The 20595-nt window shown below is 38.5% G+C and overlaps 1 long non-coding RNA gene across 2 annotated transcripts in view; it reads right to left on the bottom strand.

Annotated features, from left to right (window-relative positions):
• The window catches only part of LOC123839628 (uncharacterized), a 360841-nt gene that overhangs the window by 134613 nt on the left and 205633 nt on the right, over positions 1-20595 (bottom strand). For both annotated transcript variants that reach the window (XR_008505658.2, XR_010410046.1), the window contains one exon: positions 12111-14931. This is a non-coding gene — a long non-coding RNA (uncharacterized LOC123839628). The remainder of the gene's footprint in view (positions 1-12110; positions 14932-20595) is intronic.

Genomic DNA, 20595 nt, shown 5'->3' with positions numbered 1-20595 from the left:
ACTGTCAAGATTGTTTCCTCGGACCTAAGATTTGCAAATTGTACTATTATATGTCGTGGTGTCTGTCTGTTCTCATTGATCTTGGGAGGAGGGAAATTCTCAGGTACGATTTGCTCAAATATATCTTCTAGACCTCTCTCTCTCTCTACTCCCTCAGGGATCCCAATAATTCTGACACTGGCACGTTTCATTCTGTCACTAATCTCTTTCAGTTTGATTCCTTGGGTTTTAATTTGTTTTTCCCATGCCGCCTCGATTTCCATCTTTTCTATCATCTTATCCTCTATCTCACTAATTCGTTCTTCTGCCTCGTTTATCCTGGCAGCGTATCCAGCTTAGACTGCATTTCATTCATTGCATTTTTAAGTTCAGCCTGATTAGATCTCATTTCTGCCTTTAGAGATTCTATATTGTCATTAATATTTTTTTCAAGCCTAGATATCGCCTTGATAATTGTTACTCTGAAGTCAGTTTCTGAATCTTGGTTATATCCATATCCAGTAGTTCTGTGGCAGAGGTCACATTCTCTGGTTCTTTCCTTTGTTGGGGGTTCCTCCTCTTAGTCATTCTTTTGAGGGGTGGTTGAGGGAATGTACAGAGTCCAAATTATTGACCACAACCCAAGCAAGATGCACATGTTTTATAGGGACCTTAGAGCTGTCAGCCTATTGTTCTTCCAGCCTGCCTTCTGGGGGAGGGACCTGCCGCACTGTTACTCAGGCAGCCCTCTTTGGGCAGAGTTACCCTACCCCCTGGGGGGGGGGGGATGGGCTCAGTGAAAACCAGTTTTTTGAGGCTTTTGTTTTCTTGTGACTTTCCCTGGCAGCTTTCCATGTCTCTTCCGAGAGTCAGAGCAGAAGTGACCGTATCCAAACCTCTGTCTCAGAACAGAGAGATCGTAGTCTGTTCTTCAGTGAGCTCTCCAGGCCACACTGCCTCCGTTTCTGTCTGTGCTGTTAAAACTGCAGCATCCTGGGTTGTGTGCCCCTCAGCAGCACTCCCAGTCCTCGCTTCCAGGTCAGGGCATGTCTCTGCCCTTTGTGCTTCTAAAACTACAAGCCGCCCCTGGTTCGCACACACGCCCCTGAAGCTCTAGGTTTCTTTCCAGGGGGGCTGCCCTAAAGTCCTTACCCCGAAGCTACTGGTCTGTGAGTCTGTGCCCAGTCCCCAGCAGCAGGCTTTTGCAGCAGGCTTTTATGCTCCTGTATTATTTCACCTTCCTGGCTCAAGCACTTATGGCAGCTCCCTCCCCCTTTGGTTTATCTTCTGATATCTGCCTGCGGAATCACAGCTCCTGGCTTCATACCTTCAGACCAACTGCTGGAGATACTCTGTTTGTGGAGATCTAGATATATCTTCTTACAGCTCAGGCTGATTTCGTGGGTGTTCAGAATGGTCTGTTAGATATCCAGCTCAATTCAGGGACCAGTTGAAATAGGGTCCCCTACTCCTCCGCCATCTTTTCCTCCCCCCGATTGGTGATTTTTAAATTGGATTCCAGGCATTGTGACTTTTACCTTGTTAGGTGCTGGACATTTTTGTTTTCCTATAAATATTCTTTTTTTTTTTTTAAGATTTTATTTATTTATTTGACAGAGAGAGAGAGACACAGTGAGAGAGGGAACACAAGCAGGGGGAGTGGGAGAGGGAGAAGCAAGCTTCCCACAGAGCAGGGAGCCCAATGCAGGGCTTGATCCCAGGACCCTGGGATCATGACCTGAGCCGAAGGCAGACGCTTAATGAATGAGCCACCCAGGTGCCCCTCCTATAAATATTCTTCATATTTTTTTTTCTGGGATACAATTAAGAAACAGCTTAATCTTTTTATGTCTTGCTTTTAAGATTTGTTTAGGCAGAATCAGAGCAGCATTTAACCTAAGGCTAATTATTTCTCACTACTGAAATAAGATACTTCTGAGTACTCTACCAGATGTTTCATGGGTTATGAGGTTTTCCATTCTGGCTGGTGGAAGCAGGTCATATTCCTGGTCCTCTGTGAATGCCAAAGAATGTTTCCTCTGATCCTTCTAGGGTGGTTATTTGCTCGCATCAAGTAGTTTCTTCACACATATGCACTCACTACCCCTGCAGATCTCGAGTCCCCTCTTTGGGAAGTTCTCCCATCTCTGTTATTTGCACTGTAAACTCTAGCCACTTTGGTCTCTATGGATGCTGAGCTTAATCTACTCAACTCAGGGAATCCACTGGGTCCTGCTTTGGCCTCCACTCCCTGCATTATGGCCTGATAACTCTCCTACAGAAATAAAAAGGGGCAATTTTGGGCTCCCCTTGTTTCCTATCCCTTATAGATTGCTGTCCTTAATGGCCTGATATCCAGTGTCTTGAAAACCACTGTTGCATATATTTTGTCCTTTTTTTTTTTTTTTGAAAGGGGAGGGTTGTTTCAAAAAGATGGTGAAACTAGTTTCTGTTGCTTCAACTTGGCTGGAACTAGAAGTCCTACAACCCAGAGGATTTCCAACTGACCCAGAGTTTTATAACATTATATTTAAAATGCCTAGGATACAATTTAAACCTACTTGATATACAAGGAAGAGAAAAAATCTCAATAACTCATAAGGAAAAAACATTCAACAGCTGCCTACTACTGATGATCTAAATCCAACAAAAGTTTAAATCAGCTACAGTAACTGTGTTTCATGAAGTAAGGTTGAACACTCTTGGAACAAATGGAAAGATAGTAGTTCTCAGCAAGGAAAGAGAAGCTGTAAAAAAGAATAAAATGGACATTTTAGAAATAAAAAACAAAGTAATGATGACACAGAAAAGAATCTATAAACTTGAATAGAGCAATAGAAATTATCCAATTTGAACAGCAGAGAAAAACATATTGGAAAAAAAAAGTTTGAACAGAGCCTCAGAGATCTGTGAAATAGTATAAGAAGATATAACATTCATGCAAGTTGAAACCTAGGAGGGAAGATGATGCAGAATAAATATTTGAAGAAATAATGGCTGAAAATTTCCAAAATTTGGTAAAAGACATAAATTTACAGATTCAAGAAACTTAAAGAACACCTCACTGGATCAACTCAAAGGAAACCATGCCCAGATACATCTTAATCAAACTGCTGAAAATCAATATTAAAGATCTTAAAAGCTGCCAGAGAAAAAAATTACACATTACATTTAAATGACTGTGGATTTTTCATGAGAAACAATGGAGGCTAGAATAAAGTGACACAACATTTTAAAAGTCATTTAAGAAACGAACGGTCAACCCAGTTCTCTATCCAGTAAGAATATCTTTCAAGAATGAAGGAATAATAACAACAGTCTGAGTTGAAAGAAAACTAACAAAATTAGTCAAAAGCAGGCCTTTTCTTTAAAAGAAATGTTAAAGGAGGAACTGCAGGAAAAACAAAAATTAGGCACGAAGGAAGCGCAACATAAGTGGTAAATAACTAGGTAAATATAATGGATTATTTTCTCTTCAAGTTCTTTGGAATATGTATGATAGAAAGCAAAAATTATAATATTGTCTGGTAAGGTTTTAATGTATGTAGATGTACTATGACAACTACAAATCTAACATAAAAGGGGGAGAATACAGTTTCTATATTTCACTGAAGAGGTAAAATATTAATTTTAATAAACAGTAAAAAGTGACATATGTATGTAGTAATGCCTAGAACAACCCCTAAGAAAAGGGATAAAGACAAAAAGACAGTATATAAGATGGAATATAAATATATAGCTAAATATTTTTTAAAAATTCACAAAAGGAGAAAAGAGGAATATAAAATAGAGGGGACAAAAAGAAAACAAAATAATGACAAACAAAAACAATAGCTTATCCATAATTACATAAAATATAAATGGTCTCAACACACCAAATAAAAGACAGTGATCATTAGGTTGGACAAAAAAACTAAGACTCAAATATATGTTGTTGAGAAACTAACCCACTCGAAACATCCTGGTATGGATAGATTAAAAGTAAAAAGAGAAATATGTAACATACACTTATCAAAAGAAAGCTGGATTGTCTCTATTAATATTAAACAAAGTAGACTTTAGAACAGGAAAATTACCAAGAGGCATAATCTTATTATTATGTAATAAGAGGGTCAATACACTAAGAAGACATACAGTCTTTAATATGTATGCACACACAGAAAAACCAGAACCAAAACCAAAAATGGTATTAAAATACAACTGAAAGAACTGCAAGGAGAAATAAACCCACAATTATAGCTGGAGGCTTTCAGTGTCCTCTTTCAGTAACAGAACAAGTAGACAAAAAAATAAAACCATAGAAGACATGAACAACACCATTCCACCAAAGAACAGCAGAATACACATTTTTTTTTCCAAGTGCACAGGGACCACTTATCAAGATAGAACATATACTGGGTCATAAAATAACCTTAACATATATTAAAAGTATTGAAATCTTGCAAAGTATATCCTCTAACCATAATGGAATTAATCTAGAAATAAGAGAAAAATAACTAGAAAATCCCCCAATTCTTAGAAATTAGATAATAATTTAGATAAAAATTAGATAATAAGTAATCCATGGGCCAGGAAGTAAGTCTCAGAGGAAATCAGAAAACATTTTGATCTGAGTGAAAATGAAAATACAACATATCACAATTGGTGAGGTAAAACTACAGTAGTACTTAAGAGGGAAAATGTGTCATTAAATGCAAACAGGAAAAAAAAGAGGCTTCAAGTTTATGATATAATTCTACTTTAGGGAACTAAAAAAGAAGAGCAAAGTAAACCAAAGTTATCAGAAGGAAGAAAATAATAGAAAGCAGAAATCCATAAAATTGAAAACAGAAAAATAGTAAGTACAACCAGAAACTGGCTTTTTCTAAAGATCAGTAAGATTGATAAAACTTTGTACAGATTGACCAGAAAAAAAAAAAAAGAGAGAGAGTAGATGCAAATTACAATATCGGGAGGAAAAAAGATGGCATCATTACAGATCCAACATACCTTGAAAATATACTAAGGGAAAATTATAAAGAACCCTATGCACATACATTTAACAACTTGGATGAAATAGAAATTCCTCTGAATACACAAACTACCAAAACTCATTGAAGAAGAAATAGATAACTTGAATAGTTCTGTATTTATTAAAGAAATGGAATTTATATTTAAGTGCACAGGTCAGTATGAACAGAGAAAATTAATTAAGACTAACTTACTGAGGTAGGGCTCCTTATTTTGCCCCTGCTGAGCAATATATTGGTTTCCCAAATCTGAGATTTTGGTTTTTAATTTCTTTGATGAAGGGTGTTGAGTAGTGGGTTGAGAACTACAGGCTTTAAACAAATGTCTTGAAATAGGAGAATGATATGCTAAATGGTTTTTAAGGTCTTAAGCTCCTTAAGTTAAGGAGATTTTGGCAAATGTGTTTTGGAATCGATACTTACTTAGAATAGATAGCCTCTAGAGACAGGGATAGTAACCAGGAGGCTGTTACCGAAATGTGGTGGTGAAGATTTGATCGAGGCAGGTAGTTTTCAAAAATGAATATAAGGGATAAATCTAAGAACTGGTATAGTTTATATATAACCACATGTTTACCTTTATTTTTTCTCTAAGTAAGATGTTTTTCTACATAAGATAATACATAGCTATGCTCTTTGGGTAAAAGGCAATACATATTAAGTAAGCATTTCTAAAGCATCTGGAAAGAGCTGCCTAGTTCAATACCCCTTTCCCTCATCTGTTCTAGACAGTTAGACATGTTTTGGACTAGCTGCATTTCCATAGTAGTTTTTTTTTTTTTTAAGACATTAAAATGACTGAATTCTCCAGGCAGAAAATGAAAACCCTAAAATAGAGGCAGAATAACAAATATTACTTCTGTTAAAACAAATTAGAATTTAAATACACAATTGAGCTGCTTCTGTTTATGTGCTTTAACATTTAAATCTTCTTACCCCCCTACAATAATTGAAATTGCCCAAAGAAAAACAACCAATTTGAGACAGAATAAAATGAACCTGGTGGTCTCAGGAACAAGCACGTTAGTCAAGTAGCATCGGCAAAATCCATTTTTGTATGTAATTTTGAGAATAAGCCTTTAGGTCAGCATTGAGTTTGTGCTGGTGCCGAGAGCTAAAACAATGTGGCCAATGAGAACAGCTCTTATGTGATGTTCTCAGTTTTTCTAACTTTGTCCCCATCTGTTTGAAAATTTCTGCGGTGGTGCCCAGAACAGCTTGTTGATAACAATGAGGAAGTTTCAAGGAGCAAATTTTTCTAGGGACCAAATAATCTTCAAACTCAAAAGAGAATCAAGGTGGTCTTTTAAGCTCTCACTATTCGAAGTTTGGTTCCTGGGATCAGCAGCATTGACATATCCTGAGAGTAGGCTGGAAATACAGAATCTCAGCTCCCACCCCCTCCTACTATGACCTCCTGAATCAGAATGTCCTCATTTTATCAAGACCTCCAGGTGATACTACAATTCGAGACAATGTGTTTTAAGCTCTTTGAACAGGTTTTTGTGGGAGAGTGGTTTGAGAGATGAGGGGTTTACATTTCTTGAGAGACAAGAGCTAATTCTTGAGGTAAGGGTTTTGGCATTGCAGCAATGCGACAGAACAGCATGCAGGGACAATACAGAAGAGGAAAAGGCTTCTGCAGGCAATGGTGCTGGGAGAACTAACCTCCTGTGGCACAGCAGAGTTCCTGGAGACCTCTGGGATGCTCATTGAGTTTAAAGGCAAGAGTTTCAGTATCAGGCAGGTGGTACTAATGTTTTCCTCACAATCCACCAGCTTTTGTAAGTATGCATTTATGATTTAAGAGCCATGTTCAAGGGGTCAATCCTCTAGCACTTTATCAGACCAAGAGAAAATGATTAGATCTGTAAACAGTATGATTTTTTTAATCACACAATAAGACATCTCCTTCCCATAGGAGGGACACATTGAAAAGGTTCAGTTTGTAATTCACAACCTGGAGAGATGCTGAGTGCCATAATAGGGTCCACATTCAGTCCGTCTCCAATTTCCAAAGTGCAATCCTGGCCCAAACCTCTGGACATACACAGAATTCTGCCAGTAACAGTTTGTGCAGGATGAGGAAATCTCTCCCTTGTCAGTCTCTGGCAGTCAGGACCCCTCTACTTCAAGATTAATTTCCTAGTTAAATCTTTGGACTCTTTGTTCTCAAAGATCTTTATGAGGAGAACAGACATATCTGGGTGATCTAGATGAGCTTGGCCAAGTAATTTCACACGTCGATGGAGCGCCGAGCTGGGCTTGGGTGGGGCAGAGCTCCCCTCCCTTGTTTCTCCTTTTGGATCTCCGTGTCTCCTCCCGCAGCAGCTGCTTTCATGACCTTTAGCTGGCTCATTAATGGGATTCCATTTAGAAATGACTATATAAGTGATATCTAAATGTCAAATAATAAGGGTGTTTTAACCATCTGCTTTTATTGATTGCTCACCCTCTCATCTTAGGACTCTCTTATGGTGCTGTGCTTCACTTAATCATTCTCAAAGCTTCTGAAAACTCTAACAATGAATTGCCACATACAACCTTCATAGAATCTCCAGGCCCCAATGTCCTGATATTAGAGACAGTAAAGAATAGGGAGAAGAAAATGCCTCAGATGCCAGACATGCGGGTGTTAGCACCTTAGCTCTGTCACTCCTAGCTGTGCCACCTTCAGTAAATTACTTGAGCATCATTGAGCTTCAATTCCTCACTGAAATAGGAGAAAAATCATATCTATTGCATAGTTTTCTGTGAAGATTCAAAGAGATAAATGGAAGTCACTTAGCAAAACCACAGGCACTTACTGGAGAATCAAGAGGATTATGTTCCCTTTTCCCTTGTATGGTGAATATTTTAGTGTGGTTTCCCTAAAGTACTGAGCAGAAGTCAAAACTTAGGTGCCAAAGTTTTGCCGAAGGGGTGTAATACAGGGAAGCAAAAATGAAGGAACCAGGTAAGTGAAGTAGGGGATGAGAGAAAGCAAGTACAAAGGAGTGCATTCCAAGCTGTCTAGATTTTGCCAGGAAACTTACTGGTTCCTCAGTCATGTAGGACAACTCCAGAGAAGGAAAATGAAAATAGTGGGTCCCAGAATACTCTCTCAGGGAGAAGGGGAGAAGAATCTGTTGGCTCCTTTCAATCTCCTTTTGCTCACTGAACAGTTTCCCCTTTTCTCCACCATTGGGGTGTAACACCCCCACATTTCTGGTTATTTTTTCCCCAAGAACAGTGGCATTTAGCTAGTGAAAGGGCATGAGCTAGCAACATTTCATGCCTGCCTTTTTGCAAACTGCATTCTGAAAGACCCATCCTGGAAAGCCAGTGGGATGGGTGGATTGGGGAGCTTATAAAGCTTCTGGCATCTATACTTTAGCAATGATGGCAAAGCACAAGGACAGAAGAGAGATACTTGCAGTGTGAGGTCAGAGGTGTGAAATGAGGCATGGTTTGGTTCTGCTTCTAGCAACATGGGAAATCAAAAGCAGCTGCTTATTGAAGTAGGGCCAAGTGCCGGGCAGCCTGGTGCAACAAGAGATCAGCTTCCTTCATGAGGGCAAGGACAGAGCTCAGCAAGCTTCTCTTCAGTAAAGATGGACATCAGCTCTCTGCACCAACAAGAATGCCATTGGTGCCAAGTGATCTTCCTGGAGGGTCCTCTGTATCACCCAGCAGACAACATAGACAAGCAAATCTGAGAAATACATAAACTGGATATGTATCCTATGAGAATAGGATATGAGCTTTCAACAGTTTATGGATGTGAAGGGATGAAAATTGGTTCACTGCACAGATATGACCTGGGTCAAGTTTATTTTAGGGTGCATCTGCTTAAAGCTCAGGAGAAGGGTTGGGGTTTAGAGACGTTGATGGGCAAAGTTAACTTGTTATCTGACTTCAGAGTCCATGCTCAACCATGTAACTGCACCTACTGCCTCAACACAGACATGGCACTAAAGTTGTGGGACTGAATATCGTTACCTAGCATGAGGAGAGACAAGGCCTCAGGTCTCAGTGTACCTGCAATGATGAACAAGAGGCTGTGGAAGATATGGAAGACAAAAAAAAAAAAAAAAAAAAAAAAAGGAAAAAGAAAAGGTTTTAGCAACAGAAAAAGAACCAAGAGAGAAATCAAGAAATTAAACAGAGCACTTGTGATGAGCACTGGCGACATACGGAATTGTGGAATCGCACTGTATTGTACACCTAAAACTAATATAACACTGCATGTTAACTCTACTGGGATTAAAATAAAATTTAAAAATTTAAAATTTAAAATAAATATATTTAAAAAAATTTTTTAAATAAAAAATAAATTAAGAAAAAAGGAATTGTTAGGTTGAAGGGAGTAACCATCCGTTTCACGTGATGCTGAGAAGCCAACCTAGTAGAACAGGTATAAGAAACAAGATAATGGGGGGAAAAAAAAGAAACAAGATAAATGGAGTTTTGTAATTGCTGCCTTGTCCAGAAAAATTTCTGTGGCAAGATGGGGGCTGGGAATATTGCTAAGGATTGAGCAGTGCAATAGACATGAGGAAATAGAGCTAGTATTTTTTTTTTCTGAAAATATTTGTACTCAAGACTGTCAGATAAGGAAACAAAGAAAAGTTTTGGTCGCTCTAGGAGAAGCAGAATTGAGGTAAGGCATATATATTTTTAAATACCATAATTCATTTATTTCATCTGCCTTGATACCATTGCCTGTTTCCAGTTGTTGATAATTAGAAATAGTGCTGCTATAAATATTCTTGTAAATGTCTCTGGGTATATGTGTGTGCCTGTTTTGGTTGAGTGTATCTGTAGGAAGAGGGATAATGCATTTCTACAGTCAAGTGATAGCACAGTTTATTGATATGTCAGATCATGTTAATCAAACCATCTGAAATCTTACTGTGTGTGTATCTGCTTGCTCTGTAAATTACTGGTAGAGGTGTGTTAAAACCCACAGTACATTACTGATATATATTTCCTCTTTTGTTAATTTTTGCTGTCTATATTTAGAAGAATATGCAAATTTAAAAGAGTATATTTAAGCATATACAGATTTACAATTTTTTATATCTTTCTGTTAATTTGAACTTTTTATCTCTATGAAACTTCCTTATCTCTAGTAATATTTCCTGTCTCAGTGTTTTCTTTATGTGATATACACCATATTTTGCTTAGGGTTTGGAAGGAATTTATTTTTTTCTATTTTTTTATCTACAGTATCTTTAATTTTTTTAAAGATTTTATTTATTTATTTGAGATAGAGTACAAACAGGGAGGAGGGGCAAAGGGAGAGGGAGAAGCAGGCTCTCTGCTGAGCAGGGAGCCCGATGATGTGGGGTTCGATCCCAGGACTCTGGGATTGTGACCTGAGCCAAAGGCAGACGCTTAACCGACTGAACCATCCAGGTGCCCCTATAATCTTTATAACCTTATATGTAAGATGTATTTATTATAATCAGAATATAATTGTTTTATCCCATCTTCTCTGATCAAATTTTCTGATTTGTAAAGCATTTGAATCTATTTATGTTTATTATAATGATGTAGAAACAAGGTACTTTTTTAAGGTGGTGGAAGCATTTGTTCTACTTGCAGGCAGAGGGGAAAGAAAAAAAAAAACTAAAAGTGTTGAAAAAAATAAGAGAGGGAAAGGAAATTGAGACTGACAAGGCATGTTCTAGAGCTGATGGATGGCAATGATATTTGGAGTCCAGAGCATAAGACAAGGGGTCATCTTACAGAGGAAGCCAGGGAGGACTAGTACAGATCTATGTTTGGTGGTGGTATGAGAAGATGTTTAGGAAGGTAGACTCTGCTGGCCTCTATTTTTCTCCCAAGGTGGGAACAAGGTCTTCTGCTAAAATATCTGCAAGCAGAGCTGAGAGTTTTAGGGACATGGAAAGGTTTTGCAAGTGCCTCCAGTGTCTATGGGAAAGGGAGGGTGACAGTGGGAGAGAGGCATTTGTTTGGGAGGTGAGGGAGAGTCCTCCTGCAACTGTAAAATCCCCTTCCAGCTAGCTGTCAACTTGCTTTTCCCTGGGGTCCCCAAGTCCCACATCCTTCCACGTCCACGTTGTCACAGCTCTGAGGGAGCAGCTTTCCCAGATACTGCTAATGCTGCCATTGGAATGAAACCTTGGAAGGAGTCCATGTGGAATGGGAGAAAGAAGGACTTCTTAATGCATCCCTCTAATTTCTGTCTTATGTGTAATCCAATTTGATCTGACTTTTTTTTTCACACAAGCTGGTACCCCTGTATGTACTATGTTATAATCTTCTATTTATAGAGTGGCTCATTTAATATGTCTCAGCTTGTGTTCACTGCATGGTGAGATGGCTGGGGTGGAGGGGGTATGGTGCTGGAAAGCTTGTGATTCTCTAATACTGACCTCTTTTTGGCTTTACATTTTGCTGGCTTTTGCCTTTTCAACTTCTGCCTCCTTAGCATAAAATCCTTGCTACTTGGTGAGACAGAAGAGCCCAGTGATTAAATTCACAGGCTCTGAAGTTAAATTCCCTAGTTTCAAAACATGGCTCCATCCTTTACAAATTTTATCACCTTGAACAAGTTTTTGACCTTCTTGGACTTGTTTTTTTATTTGTAAAATGAGGATAAAATGATACCATCCTCACAGATTTTTCACGAGGAGATAATAGCATACATGTTGTGATGATTAGTTTAAGCTGTCATCTTGGTTAGACCATAGTACCCAGTTAAACACTCATCTAGGGATTGCAGGTATTTTGTAGATGCAGTCAACATCTATAATCAAAAGACATTAAGTAGAGGAGATTATCCTCTATAATCTGAATTGGCAGCATCCAATCAGTTGAAAAGCCTTAAGAGTAGCATTGAGATTTCTTGAGGAGGAAGAAATTCTGCTTCAAGATGGCAGCATCAGCTCCCACCTGACAGTCTCCAGCCTGCTGGCCTGCCATATAGACTTTGAACTTGTCAGCCTCACCAGTGTGTAAGGCAATTCCTTAAAGCAGATCGCAATATCCCACTGGTTCTGTCGCTCTGGAGAACCCTAATACATACATGCAGAGCAGTTAGCAGTTAGCACAGGGCCTTGCCCATCATAGTCCCCACAAAGTATAGACTAATCATTGTTATTCTATACATACCTGTTTAATATAGAGAATTCTTTCTGGAAACATGGGTTGCCAGGGATAATCCCTATGAAAAGGCAATCTTGACAGTTACTCATTCTTCTTATACTTCCCAAAGTTGTGACATGTCTCTGTTCTATTTTTCCAGTGCAACAACGATGCTTATGATGCTCTTCATAATGTGTTATTTCTTGCATGGCCCTCTACGTGGCAGCTGATTTTCACCTTGTGCTTTTCTGACATTCCCTTGGGAAGGCCACTAGCCACTAAGCCTGCATTTCACATCATCCTTCAGCTCTTCCGTGAAGCTCTGCTGCATCTGAGGCCCTGTCACCTGTGTACCCTTTTTAATTTGGTGAGTCAGAGTTGGACCACAAGAATATCCAATAATGGAAGAAAGACCAGAGAGTTAAACCTCATTGAGATTAAGTAAAGCGCCCTATGGGAAGTTGGTTCATTGGGTAAGAACTTAGGATACTCTATGTACTATACTCATTGTATATAAGAAAACATTTTTTTTTTGTAGGTCAGAAAGGTTGAATTTAACTTCAGAGCCTTTGGTAATTTCATATGCTTCACCATTCTAATTATACTCTGGCTCACTATAATGGCTTTATATAGTCTCTATTTTTAATAAAAATATTTCTGTGGTGAGAATATTATAACAAATCAGTGCTGTATAGGGCAGTGCTAAGCAACATATGTGTCTAATTAATGTTGTTGTTATTATTATTAGACTTTAGTTATAGTGAAAGGAGATCCAAGGCAATCCAGAGATGAGTCTTGGCCTTTAATATGCCACTTTCCACCGGGAAATTGTCTCTTGGAGAAACAGAGGAGTGGACTGGGCATGGAGGCTAGGGGAGCTCTCTCATTACTAATATCAGAGTAGGAATGTGCAGCATAAGCCTACAGCCCAGAGAGCCATCACTAAGCCATTTGTTTGCTCCAGCGGATCCAGATCTTACCGTCGGGAAAGATGCGTATTAAGTGTCCTATTATCAGCTCTTCTCTGCCAGTAAGCTATTTTCACTATTTGGGGGATTTTCAGTACAGATGGCACCAAAGACTGAGGCAAAACGCTAAGCAATGCTATGTATACATGCATGGGTTTTGGAAAGTTGAAAAATACTGAATGTTATTTATTAAAAGAATTAAAAAAAAAAATCCTGTCTCATACTTCACATCATCTACATAAATAAGCAAAGTGCTATGTCCTTAATAGATGCTCAATAAAAATATAAACTGCAGTGTGTGGTGTAGTAGTATAAAGGCCTTGATATTTAAGCTGGATTAACTGGGTTTGAATCCCAGGTCTGCCACCAAATAGTTGTATAACCTTGGGCAAGTTAACCTCTCTGTGATTCAGTTTTCTCTTCTGCAAAATGGGGGCAGAAACAATCCTCTATCTTAAAGGATTATGGTGGGATAGTATTTGTAAACTATGATGTCTGGTATATAAGAAGCATGGTATGTGTAGACTATTGTTATTATTAAGTGAATGACTTTTGGTATATAGGAGAAATTTTAAAGTTCAATTTGTGAAGAAAAAAAAAGTTGGGGGGCTGCCTGGCTGGCTCAGCTGGTGAAGCATGCCACTCTTGATCTTGGGATCATGAGTTTGAGCCCTACGTTGGGGGTAGAGATTACTTAAATAAATATTTTTTAAAAAGTAAAGTTCAGAGGTGTCTGGGTGGCTCAATCTGTTAAGCGTCTGACTCTTGATTTTGGCTCAGGTCATGATCTCAGGGTAATGAGATCGAGCCCCACACTGGGCTCTGCATTCAGTGTGGTGTTTGCTTGAGATTCTCCCTCTCCCTCTGCCTCTGCCCCTCCCTGCACTCGTGCTCTCTTTCTCTCAAAATAAATTTAAATCTTTTTGAAAAGTAAAGTTCAAATTGTGTTACAAAGCAGCATTAAAATCCTAAAACCCCCAAAATTCACAAAATGTCCAAACTCCAGAAACAATACAATGTTTTCCCCTGTATTAGAATCATATGATATTAATTACTATGTGCTATTATGTAGGTCATTGGCCATTGGCCAGATTGGATCTCTTGATTTATGAGGACTTTTGTTGTATTTGTTTCTGCTCTATCCCATTTCTTCCTCCTGGTATTTGATTATCTTTGCCAAATGCCTGAAACAGCTTATACTATCATTTCCCTCCCTCCTGATGGCCATGGCATTGGTAATGATCATCAAGATCAGTCAACAAGATAACTTGACTGATGCATCCACATCTACCTCCTCAGCCTCAAAGTGAAGACTGTACCTATGTATTTTGTCCACTGTGAGTTAAAAATGAATATATTTTGCTCTTATATTGCTATGTGGCATTTGAGAATTCAACAGTCTATAATCAAAGGAAAGCACTGTTCCAAACTACCAGCTTCTTTGAATGCTATACCTCACAGGAATTCAGAAAAGCCCTAAGCATCTTTATCAGTTATTTTCAAAAGATTTATTGGAGGAAGCTTGGCATCTTAACACTGCATGATTTTTCTCACTGCTCTGAAAACTGCATTCAGATTCATCCCAAAGCCACCGAACTTGCATCAGAAAATTCAGCCTTAGAGCAGAGAAATGGCCTTTCCAATAAAAGTGATAAAAATAACTTAAACATTCCAGGGTGCCTTTCTTCTGAAACACTCCTAAAGCCTTTACACGATTCAGTAAAAGGATTTTTATCCCAGAAGGGTTTCTTTCCTTGGGTGGCATTTGATTGGTAAAGTTTCTCAAAGTTCACATATATTTCTGAACATTTTTCTCATCTTCTGTGGTTGTGTTGTCAGATTCAACGCATTTCAATTTAACTTCTTATGGACGGCTATTCCTTTTTAAAAGAAAAAAAAAATCAGCATTAAGAGATGAGTCATTTAGTTTCTTTATCATTCAGTTTCTCTGGATAGCATTTTGTTCCCAAATTCTTTCTTCTTGTTCATCCACTCCTAACTTCATCTTTCCATTTCATTTGGGGTATTCCCAGCTGGCGCTGATGAGCTGACATAGTGCTGATACTCCAAGGACCCCGGGCCCCAATTAACAGTCTTACTTTTTAATAAGAGTGTCATATTCCATTAACTGATGTTCAGAACTTTGGGGCTTGGCTCTCCCAGAAAGTTAAATCTGTTTCCTTCCATTGTGTGATGGTTAATTCTGTTATCTATACTCCTGTCCCTCTGTCTGTCCTACATGTATATTTGTTTGTGGCCCTGGAGAAATAAACTTATATTCCTACACCCCTAAGTTTTCAATTTCTTAATTTTTTTCAGTATTTCTTTAATTTTTTTTTTTAATTTTATTTATTTATTCGACAGAGAGAGAGATAGCCAGAGAGGGAACACAAGCAGGGGGAGTGGGAGAGGGAGAAGCAGACTTCCTGCTGAGTGGGGAGCCCAATGCGGGGCTCGATCCCAGGATCCCGGGATCATGACCTGAGCCAAAGGCAGACGCTTAACGACTGAGCCACCCAGGCGCCCCTATTTCTTTAATTTCATCCGCATTATTCAAATTTTCCAACTCTTATTTAATTGTATTCTATATAAGCAAGTATTTCTGTTTTTCAGAAGCTATTTTTTCTATTATAAGAGCAACATATGTTCATTACAAAAAGAAGTTAAACATTCCGTATGTGATTCCTCCTCAAGGAGATTAACAATGACCATATTTTTTCCCCAGTTTTGTTTTTGACTTAAAAAAAAAATCCAAATTGAGATCATATCTAATTAGAATGAAGTTTAAGAAAAATCAGAACCAAAAAAAGAATCAGTGCCCTAAGCATGATGCACCAAGTATTTATAGATTTTCTACATTATAGATTTATAATAGATATATTATATTTGTATAGATTTAAAACATTTTATATAATTTTGTGAACCTTATCCCAGGTCTTACTATTTAAAAAAAAAATATTGTCCCCCCCGTCCCCAAACTGAATGAGTTTATTGTCTGAAAGCACCTGAGGGTTTAGGTACTCCTAAGTGCTTATAAAACTTCAGCTACTGAATGATAGATTATGTTACTTTGGACTTCAAAGGAAGGGAAATAACTATAGACCATGGTCCATGGAAAGTGAAGGGACAGTTATAAATGCAGAAAACTTTGGATTATGTATGTTGGTAAGTGTTCTCCAGAACAGAACCAATAGTGTGTGTCTGTGTGTTCATGTATTTATGTAATATGTATCTGTATTATATATATACATCATATGTATATGATTTATTAAGAAATTGACTCATGTGACTGGGGGACTGGCAAGTCTTAAATCTGTAGGGAAGACCAGCAGGCTGAAAACTCAGGCAGGATTTGTAAGTTACAGAACTGTCTGATATAGTCTGAAATATATGTCTGAAATAGTCTTGAGGTAAGAGAAATGGAATTTTGTGCCCAAGTAAGCCATTCAGCCATCTCTTAAATAATTGCTTTTATTTATAGTCAATTACCAGGCAATTCAATACGAAAGGCCCAACTATTTACAAACAGTAAATAGTTGAAGAACAATCTAGAACTCAAAGAAGTGCTTAAAGTCAAGTGTTCCTTCCTGGTTCTATTACTGAATCTGTGTCAATTTAAATAACTTCCATTTCTTAATGATTCTCACTTTCAAAGGTGAAAACTCCACATGAAAACTAATCAGCCTTAATCATTATCAAACTTTTAAGGGACAGTTGAATTCCTGTGCTATTAAAACTCTTTAACAGAATAAAAAAGATAAAACTCTTCCCAATTTATTTTCAAGACCTGCAGCCACAGTATTAGGCATCGAGAAGCCTGTGGCCATGTCAATGTTTTCACTGCTATCAGGGTTTGGGGCAAATCAGATTCTCTGAAATTACATGTTGCTTTGAACAATGTATTGCGGAAAGAAAACTTCAGAATAATCTATCTTATAAAATACATGACAAAACTCCTTTATAAACATTAACAAATTGAGTCTGGGGCTTACTTGCTCAGGTGCTGTCACAGAGAAAGCAAAATTGATACCATGCAGGGATGAGATTTGTTTGGGTAGCTCAGAAATAAAGGACAATGGACAAGAGAATTTAGAGTTTGGGCAGGAGTGGGATGGAGATGCTACACCATCCCAAATCTACAATGCAAAGGGAGGCAAGTGCAAAGAGGTGGGGCTGGTGGAGAGCGGGAAGACAACATGTTATCTATGAGCCAGAGGCCCCACGGACAGTTCTAATAGGGAATCAAGGGTAATATTCCCAGGCAGCATGCACTCCAAAGAGCAGGGTCTTCACCAGAAGATGGAGGAGTGGGGAGGATGATGACCTCGTTTCCTGATCTGAGGAATAACAACAATGATAATTATAATAATGGACTACTAATAGCTACCATTTCTGGAACCCCTACTCAGTACCAAGCTGTGATTTATTCTATCTCATTTAACAAGGGTGTGAGAAAATGAGCAGCTTCTTGGCACTGTAGGAGAAATGGTGCCACCAGGAGAGAGCTGGTCACAGTTAAGATGTGGAAAGGAGGAAGGGGTTCCCAGAGTGGTGTGAGGACACAGGGGAGTTTGTAGATAATGGGGAGTGCAAGACAGCTGAATATAAGGGTTTAGGAGGAAGGAGGCTGAGTGGGAGTGGTGAAAGCATTACAAGGATGACACTATGGGAAAGCATGAATAACCAGAGGGATGTGTTACACACCCCATGCAATAATGGGGGAAAAGCAGACTTGGGACACAGGGCATTTAGACTTGATCATTGCTCATGGGTTCTCTTTGGAGGAAAAACACAGGACAGTGAAAGATGAGTGCTAAATCACTGACCCAGAGAAGTCCAGGCATGGGGAGTGGGAAGAGGGCAGAAGGCAGAGCAGGGGCAGCCTAAAGAATCTCTCCACTTGGGCCTCTTTCAAGGGTGGTCAGAGGCAGATTGGAGAGGAGGAGCTAGAGCATGCAAATGACACTCAGGCCATGAGGAGAGGTGGGTTTTTTTCCTGTTTCTCCAGAGAATTGGTATCACTGAATATATGTATATATATATTTATCTTCAGTCTCTCATGAGAATAGACTTCTAGAGGTTCTTGAGCTCTTTGTCCTTATATGTTATCAACAAATATATATTGAGTTCCTACTGCATGCTGTTAGGTGCTATTGGGAGACAAAGATGTGACAAACAGGGCCCATGCCCTCAGGAAACGTAGGGTCTAGTTGAGAAGAAAGGTCACAACAAGTCAAATAATATAAAAAGTCAATGATAAAACAAAGTCATAATTAAGTATATGACATTTGGGAAATAAACCATACGGATAAATAAGTGTCTGAATTCAGAGAAGGGAAGTAGATCCAAGAGGTATGGAAAGATTTCAGAGGGGATAAGGAGCGGTTTGCACAGGGGGTGAAATAGCATTTGGATAAATCAAGAAGAAAGTGCATTCCAGGCATAGAGAAGGACAAAAAATTAGGCAGCAGATGGATCATGTTGGAGCAGTTGTGGAAAAGGACTAGAGAGGCAGCGAGGCCTCAGTGAGGAGGGCCTTGAATGTCGGGATGAAGAGTCAAAGAGGCAGGAAGTATCCTGAGGGCAGGGAGAAGCCATGAGGGTCTAAGTCTTCACTTCACTTTTGTGTAAGTTGGTTTCTCCTCAGAGAATAGTTCTTTAAAACAATTCTGTGTTTAGCTCCAGGATACTTACAAACATCCAATAAATAAAAATCTTTGATCTGGGACCAGGCACTATGCTTTTAAAGGCCAGAGTGTGGTAGTTCTTGGCAGCTGCTGTCTTTTGTGGGTTGGGATGCAAGAAGAAAAAAAGCACATCCAGAGGAATGCCTAACCTAGATGTGTTTGTTTTCATATGTTAACCAACTGGTTTTGGAATAGACTGAGAAGGAAAAATGCAGTGTGCAAAGCCTGGAGCTTAGGGATCCACAAGAAGAAACAGAACAAGGCACGTGCTGATGGCTGAATGATTTCAACAAACAAGGGTGGATTGGGTATGTTTCAACAGATCTGGTCTTTATGAGTCTTTGTGGGATGGGGAAAGACAAACCTACTGTGTCTGGCTTCAAGCTCATCATGAGACCATATAAATGTGTTAACCCAAACTGAGAATGATGAATTTCTTCCTACTTGTGCATCCAGTTTGCATTTATGAGCACATGGCTATAGAGATAAGGAATTGTTATGTGCGTATGTGATAATACATACTCCATAATGGCTAATGCTTGACCTTATGTTGGACTACATAAATAAAGTTAAACCATTTGAGGAGCAAAGGAATGTTTGGTGAAAATAAAATAAAATGCCCATTTGAAGTGTGGACAGTTTAATTTGTAAGGTTAATTATAGGAAAAATAATATACATAAATCCTCATTTATACTTCTTAAATTCCATACAGCATTATGTTGTCACCATATTTCCATATCCATGTTGTGGTCATGTCCTTAGTATTCTGATTTCTAAAGAATAGTGAAAATTATGCATCCAGAGCAGAAGTCTTAGAATCCCACCCCACTTCTACATACTACCAGAATGTTTAGGATCTCTCTTTGTTCTATTATTTTTAGCACCAAAGCCAGTGTATCTTTCAATTAATTCTGAAAATTTTAGCTAATAATCAGATCAATTAGATGGGAGAAAAAATATATATGTAAAATTGGAAAAAATAATTCATTGGGATGGAAAATGGAAAAAATACACTGATTAAAGTTGCATACTTAGTAAAGTCTTTTCTCCCCTACACATGACATAAAAGTATATCTTAGTTCTATGCCCCTCCAAAAATGTCTGAATTTTAAGTGAATGGAGATTTTTTTGAATATTATTTGAGCTTTAATTAATAGATTTCCTGGCTATTAGGGACAACACTTTCTACGGAAATGGACACTTTAGCATTCTCATCCTTGCTCTCTGGACACTGGATACATCAGTGGAGAAATGGAGAAAGCCATTTCTAAATGTCTTACTGAAGGAAGTAGCAAATTCTTACACTACACAAAATACTGTCACTTGAAAAGGGACAGGGAATTAACAGCAAACCACCAAAGAATGAATCCATCACTGGGCACCATATCTTAGATCACTCCTGAGCTACTTCTCAAAACAGTTTATAAGCGGAGGTTTAGATTTCTATTAGCATGTTAGATTTTAACTGTAAAAAGCATCTATCAATAGAGTACCAGGCTGGACCTTGAAACTATGTCTGAGCTCCGTTTCCAGCCGCACATTGACAGTGACCCCTGCTATATGGAAAACCACCACACACAGATCTCACCACCTGAGACAAGCAGCACTGTAGGGATGGAAATGGGCATAACCAATTTTTAACAATCATAGTTTAACACAAATAATGAGCAAAATGTCTGAATGAAACAGATAGTTCAAAAGGAATATCAACCAAAGCAGCAGCAACCAAGAGTTCACCAGCATGGAATAAGCTTGTCGGGCAGAGAAATGACTAGGAAGTACAATTAAAGAGTCTTCTCAAGGCCCCTGGAGTAAAAAGATTGGAATCTGGTTAGAGAATTAAATGGAATAAGCTC

The sequence above is a fragment of the Mirounga angustirostris genome, unplaced genomic scaffold (assembly GCF_029215605.1).
Source record: "Mirounga angustirostris isolate CCGP_5_RB_7025 unplaced genomic scaffold, mMirAng1.0.hap1 SCAF_3, whole genome shotgun sequence".
NCBI classification, from domain to species: Eukaryota; Metazoa; Chordata; class Mammalia; order Carnivora; family Phocidae; genus Mirounga; species Mirounga angustirostris.
Note: the sequence above shows the minus strand (reverse complement) of the source record. Positions and strands in the feature narration are given on the sequence as shown.